This window comes from Cyprinus carpio, chromosome A3 (assembly GCF_018340385.1).
Source record: "Cyprinus carpio isolate SPL01 chromosome A3, ASM1834038v1, whole genome shotgun sequence".
Lineage (NCBI taxonomy): Eukaryota > Metazoa > Chordata > Actinopteri > Cypriniformes > Cyprinidae > Cyprinus > Cyprinus carpio.
The window spans coordinates 14,861,108-14,870,480 of record NC_056574.1 but is presented as its reverse complement, the minus strand read 5'-3'; positions in this window follow the sequence as shown (position 1 = coordinate 14,870,480).

Here is a 9,373-nt window from a genome sequence, read left to right as displayed (position 1 = left end):
CATTTGTGTTTACTACTCACTGCTGTGTGTGTTTACTTGGGTTAAATACAGAGCACAAATTCTGAGTATGGGACACCATACTTTGCTACGTCACATCACTTTCACTAATAATGATAACAATAAGGTTATTAATATATAAATATATATATAATTTTTTTTCTTGAAGTTATCTGCAGTTGAGTCCTGCTGTCCTTGTTTCTGAATTTGCTTGACAGAATCAATAATAGCCAATATTTTTCAAGGTATGTACTGAAGTTAGAAATTTTGGTATTAATCATTTTATAGCATTATATAGCATCATTTATAATGTCAGGAAAGGGTTTTTTTTTTTGTTTTTTTTTCTTAAGTACCAAAAATTCTACCCTTTCTCTGACCCTCAGAGTTAAAAGGGCCACTTAAATGCCTTTAAGATCTCGATGTAAATGACCTCTTTTAAGAACTGCCTGTCTGGTCAAGGGGTCAATGTTTGCAAAGCTTATATTACACTTTAAATTCACCCTTTCCCTTTCATGCATTCATAACTAAATATCCCTCAAAATATGGATATTGGTCAATAAGCTGCCAATCTCTATTTGTGTTGGAGTACGATCCCTCTGGATGTGTTTGAGTGATTTTTATGTTCATGTTAATCTGTTTGCAGTGTTTTGAGGGCTTTCCAAAAGCACTTGGCTCCAAATTCTGATGTTGGTGGCTGAGCACACATCTGTTTCTCAAGCAAACGCCATTCACGCTGAAACCACAGAATTACTGCAAGCCCACCCCCCATATTTAATGGACTTGTATGCTCACACAGCCATTTTTATGATACGTGAGCATGGTGTACTTGTGTTCTTTGAATTGCGTCTGTGCTATATTCGAGCTGACTGGATCAATCCTATTGGCATATCTATGCAATGAAGAGAACTCATGTAAGAAAGTCACTCAGTGGGATTCTATGGTGTCATCGACTGTAAAAGGCCCTTTCACATGACTTCGACACAAGCGCTTGGCCTTCATATGAAAAGCAATGCAGAGAGGCAGTTTTACAGGGTTGCTAGGTAGCAAGCAAATAGGAAATTTAAAAAGTAAACCAGGGATTGACAACTTTAAAGGGTTAGTTCACCCAAATATTAAAATTATGTCATTAATGACTCACCCTCATGTCATTCCAAACCCGTAAGACCTCCGTTCATCTTCGGAACACAGTTTAAGATATTTTAGATTTAGTCTGAGAGCTATCTGACCCTCCATTGAAAATGTATGTGCGGTATACTGTCCACTAGGGCTAGGAGATATATCGAACAATATGATCATGCGTATCTAGTCAGTAAAGCCGGTTCCCTGATTAGCGCTAAATTGCCATCACCTGCTTTCAAATGGAGCGCCATTTAATAGACAGAGCCGTAGTTCACTGACAAGGTACGCAATATCGCGTTCATTATCGAAGATGAATTGCCTGTGAGTCATTAATGACATAATTTTAATATTTGGGTGAACTAACCCTTTAAGTAATCATCTGCACATGATAAAAACATGAATGAATTTTTTAATAATTTTTATTTAATTTTATTTGATTTTAGAATTTAATTTATTTTCATGTACATTTACATTTAGTCATTTATCAGACGCTTTTATCCAAAGCAACTTACAAATGAGGACAATGGAAGCAATCGAAATCAACAAGACGGCAATGATATATAAGTGCTATAACAAGTCTCAGTTAGCTTAACGCAGTACACATTGCAAGGGTTTATTAAATTTTATAATAAATAAAAAGAAAACAGAATCGAAAAAGAATAGAGCAAGCTTTTTTAAGAAAACAAGCAGTTAGTAAATGAATAGAGTGTGAGTCTAAAGGGGGCCAGTTTTATTAAAAACTTTATTAAAAATTAAATAACTACAATAAATAAATTCATAGATACAAAATATAATTTTTCTAATGCTATTTTTCTAATGCTATTTCATGCATTCTGACCTATTTACCATGGTAAAAAAATTCTCATGCTAAATATGGCCAAAATTTTTAAAAAAAAATGTCTTCAAAGAAAATTGAATTTCTTCAAAGAAGTGTGTTTTTGGATGTGAGGGAAAGATAACCTTGTTCTGCTTCCCTAAGATCCGAGCATTACGTAAATAGTAGATGCAGTTCGTTTGTAAAACTGCATCAAATTTCTGTGTTTTGTTGGCAATCGGTGTGTAAGTGCTTACGACTCTTTAGCTCCAACCACGGCACGCCTCCAGGTGCTCGGCTGTATCTTTCTTTTATAAATTGGATAAAAATAAAGACTCTTTGCAGATATGAAGGATGCAATACTACTATTTAGGTACTCATAAGATTGGCAGGATCTTGTGTCATGTCCCCTTTAAAAATTATAAATAATAATTAACCAAAATCTATTAATAAAAAATAAAAAAATAAATCAATTCAAAATCAAATCAAATCAAATTAAATTAAATAAAAGATAGCACCACCCCAAAGACATGCCAAAAACAGATTGGGATGCTCAGACAAATAAACAGGGGGGGGTTTACAATTATCAGTGGATAATCAGTCAACTTCCGAAAGGATTACTTGACGTCACAATCATCAAATACTAAATCATTCTGCCAAAGTTTTAATTTGTTTATACAAGTTATTATATTTGTTTTGGAAATGAAGCTGAGGGCTGTTTGCTGTCGTGAAGATGAATTCTCATGTGGTCAGTCTGCAGTGGGGATTGCAGCTGATGAGTTCAGAGACTCACAACGCCCATCCTGGAGTCCCCATTGTCTTCAATACACTTTTTATTTTTATTTTTTATTTTTTGGCAAATCACATTCTTTCTTTAGGGATATGATTGAGTTACGCTGGGGAAATCTCTTACCAGCACTGTACGGTTTGGGCAAGATGCATTAAACGCCTGTTATGTTCTCACCAGACTGAGCCATTTTACACCGCTCTCACACCCACAAGCAACAGATCTGTGTTTTTGTGTGTGTCTGTCTGTCTCACAGGCACACAAACACAGAACACACACTCTCTTTCCGCCGTCAGTCCCTCGCCTCAACCCTCCACTTTTTCCCTCCATCACTTTAGTGACGTTCAGCACTGGGCCGTAACGTTACAGAAAAAACAGAGGGCAAATCGACAAGGGAGGCAAGACAAACGTGAGAGAGATGATGTGGGGTGGGTGGGTTTCTGTGAAGGAAAAGTTGCAGACAACAAAAAGAACAAAAGAGATATAAGATAAATCCTACTGTATAACGTTTATTTGTTCATCTCTCAGTCATCAATGCATTACATGTTTTTGTTTTGTTGTTTGCTTTTGGGAACTGATAGAGCGTTTGGACCCATAAACGATGATGTATGACGTCAGACAATCTGATTAACTGAAATGAATCCGCCTTCCCAGTGCTCTACATAACAGGTGACCTTGTGTAATTAAGTAGCATTTTGTCCCAATATACTGCTGCTTGCTGGAAAAAAAAAAAACATCTTGTTACTAGAAAAGCTACACTGTTTTAAAAACAACTGAGCTATTGTCACGCTCCTGAAAATGTGGTTAAGTTAGTAGCATTGCTGCTTTCAGTAGGTTACTCCCCAGCACTAATGAAATGACTGTGTGCCAAAAATAGAAAAAAGGTAAAAGTGTGTGTACACTCTGTGTGTGTGTAAGGACTGTGATGTGAGCGATTTGATGTCTGTCAGGAGGCGACGTTGGGAGTGTTGGTGCTTGAGGTGAAAGAGCGGTGAAGCAGATGAGATGGCCTACAGATCTGATGAGAGACGGATTCCCTCGTAAAGAATGACAGAGCTTAATAATTCAGAGAGTGATGCAATGGAGGAGGGAAAACAAGAGACGGAGAGAGCGATACAAAGAGAGGAGGATGATAGGTGGTGGCCTAGGGTGCAATAGAGCGAAATCACCAGCGTTTTGTTTTTAGGGCAATAAAAGTATCCCTCACAGACTGTCTACACTGCGGGTGAGCGGCACAACATGATGCAACTAAACTGGATTGCACCTATTATAATCAAGCTCATTGTGAATACTGGGAATGATCTAGATTTTTCGGCATTACATATACTGTAGTATGTATGGTGTTGAAGTTTGGCTAGTTATTAGTTGGCCCCTGCTGGTAGACTCTGTAACTACAGTATACTAATATATAGGCATTCACATTAAAGGTGACCTATTATGCCCCTTTTTACAAGATGCAAAACAAGTCTCTGATGTCCCCAGAGTGTGTATATGAAGTTTTAGCTGAAAATACCCCACAGATCATTTTTTATAAATGAACACTTTTAGAGTATGAGCCAAAACACGCTGTTTTTGTGTTTGTCCATTCACATACGCTCAAATTGTGTTGGGAATACATGTAACGCATTCGTAAATTAATACTGCAAAGTTTAGGGTTCATAAACAGAACTTTGGCAATCTGAAATCGAATTGGATTAATTCTGATTGATGAACATTTGTGCATGAATCCTACCTACTGTAGAGTTAGTACCCCAACATGAAAATTACTGTACTGCCATAAAACTAAGCTGAAGTCAAGCATTTGCAGTGGACTACTTTTCGCTGGAGCATTTACACTGACAAACTCAACTTTGTTGCCTGGGTCACTGTTGCTCATGTTGCAGAGGTGTAAAGCAATTAATTACTGTACTTGAGTATCTTTGAGGATACTCTGTAGTTTACTGAGTATCAAAGATATTAGCAACTTTTAAACCATACTTCAATACATTTATAAAAAATTTATCAATAATCTTTACTCCACTACATTTGTAATGAGTGTTGCAATTACACATTACATTTTGCATGGCTAGCTTTTCTGCAGCCATTTATTTCTGCAACAAAAGAAGTGATATCAAGGTACTGAAAGTACTATATCATGTGTGTTTTGCCCTTATTCACCCAATCTTGTCAACAAGGCTATACTTAAATGAATGAATGCAAGTTCCTTAGAAAGTAGCTGTGAATCACAGGTGTTTTATATATGAGGGCATGACTTCAGCTAAAGGCTGATGCAGCACATCCAGTGCAAGAAGGCTTTGACTTTTTTTTTATTTTACTTAACCTTAATATGTTTATCCATTATTATTTTGAGGTGTTGAGTTTTATTTTGGTTTTAGAAAATAAATGTGATTGCTCTTCTCACAAATCAACTCTTTCTTGTTTGTTACTGGCATGTCTCTTTGACTACTGCATCTTTGAGCCTATATTTAATCTAAGTAAAATACTTAAGTACTGTTAAAATCAGATACTCTAAGACTTTTACTCGCATTGTTTTGGAATTGGTGACTTATACCTAATTTGTAATGGAGCAATTTTCACTCTAAGGTATCTGTACTTTTACTCAAGTGTTTAGGTACTCTTTACACATATTTCATGTTGCCAGAAATGGGAAATTTTGGCACTGCAAATCGCTGTCCATGCAAATAGTTATTTTACATAATCACACCCAGGTTGGCCCAGCTAACTAAAGGTAGACACACAGCCTGCTCCAGTATTTCTCTCTTTTTTACTACTAGCCCCTCATTATGTTTAAATATCAGGCCTCTCCATATACCATAATACCCATAAGTCAAATTCCTTTCAAATAAATAGCAGTGTTGCCATTTTGACTTTAACAAGTTTTCTCTAAACTCATTAATTTCATGCATGGGGCCTAATTAGGAAGGTCTTGTTGAAGCATATGCACTGCCAAAATGCAGCCAGTGAATTAGTAGCATAAAAAAAATGTGTTTGTCATATACCACTGAATAGCAACAGAGAGTCAGTGTTATTGCTCAACTTGTACATTGAAGTGTAATAAACAGAAGTTATTCCCTTGTGTTTGGAAACCCATCATGTTTATTTCAGTCCAGTTGTTACAGGCTAATGCTGAGAGGATGGAGACACAGCAGCACCCAGTGGTAAACTGAATCTTCTGACAACAGACCCTTGTATTGGAAAGTCAGTTTACTTCAAATAATACCATGGTACAACCATGGGAGCTGTAATGTTAAATACTTGTTTAGATACTGTTTTGAAAACGTTTTTTACCTGGAGTAACTTACTGAGTCCTTCACGAGGTGCATGTGCAGGTGTGGTAACTTCTTCAACACTGACAGGGTGCATTTGCAGGGTCGATTTCAATGGATTGTACGAAAACACCCACTTCTTCCCGCGCTCTTTTTGTTTACTGTGTGCTCAAGTATCCTGTACTGTTTGAAGGAGAGAAATGGCTCCGAACGATTCACTGCGGGAGTGAAATGATCTGTTAAAACTACTGAGAATTGATCGCAAATCTATGACCCGTTTGCCTGAACCGACTCAAAAGAATGATTTATTAACGGAACGAACATCGATTCGCTACTTCTCAGAAACAGTCAGAAAATATGGGACATTATACATTTAGTCCATTCTGTTTAATTTAACTCTGTTTAATACACGATTCTTCACAATTCTGTTCAGTAATATTACTTTACTGTTGTGGTGGTGTTTGTCCGATTGTTTGTGTAGCGTTTCGAAACTCCGAATCAGCTGCTTCGCGAATGAGTCACTCGTTCGAAGCACTCGAAACTATGCACGCGGGCGACACCTGCTGGTCAAGATGTAAATGCAACGAGAGCAAAGCACAAACGTGTAAAATGACAATTAATTTACAAACAAATTGCAAACGATTTCATTAAAGACTGATTATGGCATAAAGCTTTGCTGAAATCACATTGGCCTCTATTCCAATAAAAGATTTGTAAAGGTCAAAGCTCATGTTTCGAAAGCAGACAACACATGGATTATTTTTTTTTCTTATGGGAAACTTGAAGCTAATATACAGATTAGATTAAGTCATCTAAGTACAACTTTTTTCAAATTGAATAATTAAAATTTCATTTAATCTATGTTTTTATTTAAATTTAATAAAAACTCAAATCAGTATTACATGTGATTTCATTTTTTTTTTTTATTTTTTTTTTTTTTGCTCACTTGTTTGTTTGGTGACCAGTACATTAAGCGGGATAACAGTCAGCCAGTCATTATCATAAAATAAAACCCGAAAGGGTGACCACCCTGTTGAAAAAAAAACAGCATATATGCTGATTAGGTGTGTTTTGAAGCTGTTTTGAGATGGTTTAAGCTGGTCATATGCTTTTCCTGAGCTTAGGACCAGCACATGACCATCTTAAACCAGCTCGTGACAAGCTAAGGACCATCTTAAACCAGCAGCCATGCTTCAGAACATACCTAACCAGCATATGCTGTTTTTTTTTTTCAATAGGGCATGACCCCAAGAGCCAGCTGAATTGTTTGCATCGGTTTAAAGATTGTTCAGCATAACATTGTATGAATTGAATGTTTAATTCCATTAAAAACCAAACCTACAAAAATGCATCCAGCACTGAAGGTCTTTAAACTGCCACGCCTGCACATTGACCTTGTGAAGGACTCTGTATACTGCAGGTAAAGTCAAACCACTAGCAAAACATATGCACAACATTATTAGGGCTTAAGATTTCATGTACTTTAGAACATGTTAGTTGGAATACCACCCTACTTAGGCCTACAGTATTGCCATGTGCTCTCGAGCTCTGTGACTGAATTAAACTGGTGCCTAATACTTTAAAAGAATTTGTATTACTGGCAGCCGTTTTTGTTTGAAATATTTTTTACCATATGAGGTATTTAAGGACAGAATTTAAATTCTGTTCCAAGCTAAATTGTCTAGTGGTAAACATGAAAGACTAGTCTAGCAACCCTGATTGCACACGTACATCAATGAGATGTATTTTGCGTCTTTAGAATTTATGCAGAATGTATGTAAAACTACACAGCAGATGCTTTCCAGATGAATCAATCTTTAACAGACGTCTTGCAATGATATCTGTGGAAACTGATTCACAACAGGGTATACATATCGTACTACATATAGCTAAAAGTCAAGGTTACAATTATACATGCAACCCCAGAGAACTATAGAGATGTACAATCATATCTGAATCCATTTTTAGGAAATGTTCTGTGTTACATATTTTTACCGATTTATGCCATCCTACCTCGACTATTTTTGGCCAGGGACACAACGTTGCCATCTGACCAATGTTTGCTGGGAAGCATCTGCTGTGTATGAACATCTGATAGACATCTTTAAGATGTCAGCATGTACATTCTAAATCATAAACATCTTAAAGACATTTTCTAAACATCTACTTGACATCTGATAGGAAACGTCCTATCGACCTTTTGCAGATGAGTAAACACAGACGTCTCTATGTACGTGTGGTATCAGGATATATAGTGTTAAAACAAGATGTGGGGTATTAAAAAATGCATTTCAATTTTGTTCCCTGTGCACTTGACTTTCAGAGTAAAAAAAAAAAACGCCTTTTCCTACAGTATTTAGATTTCTCACACTTTCAAAAACAGCTAATTCATTTGAGTAGCTTAAAAAATCAGCATTAGTCAAATATACTGATGGGTTTAAGAGAGTTTTAGGACCATGGCTCCTGTAATCCCTCACTAGTAAGGCTTCGTAAGCACTTGTCGCCTGATGTAATCACAGCTGTAGCAAGCGTGCTCAGCAGGGAATGAACTGATTTTCACTTCAGAATGTCGCCGCCAGTTGAAGTACAGGCTGTACAGCGCCTCATGTCTGCTCAAAAGAAGATACGGAGCTCTCACAGAGGGGAAGTCATTGATGTAGATAAATGCATCTCAGGGATGAAACGCTCATCTCATACTGCATTTCTGTTCTGGATGAGCCCAGTACCACTGGCATCGCACCAAGCTGTATAGCATTGTAGAGTTTCTTGGTAATGTTGTCTTTGTGCACTGAGCTTTCAAAAGAAAGATAAAATCTACAGCTAGCTACAATTTCCTGATAACTCCCTTCAGAAACAAGTTGAAGCAGCTGCCAAAAGTGGATTATCCAGGTATCTCTGGAGCTCAAGTAGTAGTATGCATTATATATAATTTTATAGTCTTGTATATACGAAGAGCTCAGAGGCAAAGACTTTAAGTGCCATCTGAAATTTTCTTCTAAAATGAGCATTATTCTCAGGCTCTCATGTGTAAGTTCAGTAATTTCACTGTAATGGCAATGAATAGGTTCTTTTCATTGCCATTAAAGTGAAATAACTGAACATAAATAAGAGCCTGCATGAGAAAAATACTAATTTTAGAAGAAAATTTCAGATGGCACTTAAAGTCTTTTGCATCTATATATAGTGTATATGAAAATATGACCAGACTGGCATAATTCTGAACTCATATTACCTTACCATACTCAAATTGCTCTTTTTACATGCTTCTCGCTGCATCTCCTTTCTGCTTGAGCATTGGCCTCTCCCACAACGCAACTGTAGCAAACCCATTGCTCTATAGAGAGTCTGTCAGTGTGAAGTCTTACTTATGTTCTCTACAGGGAGCAGAAA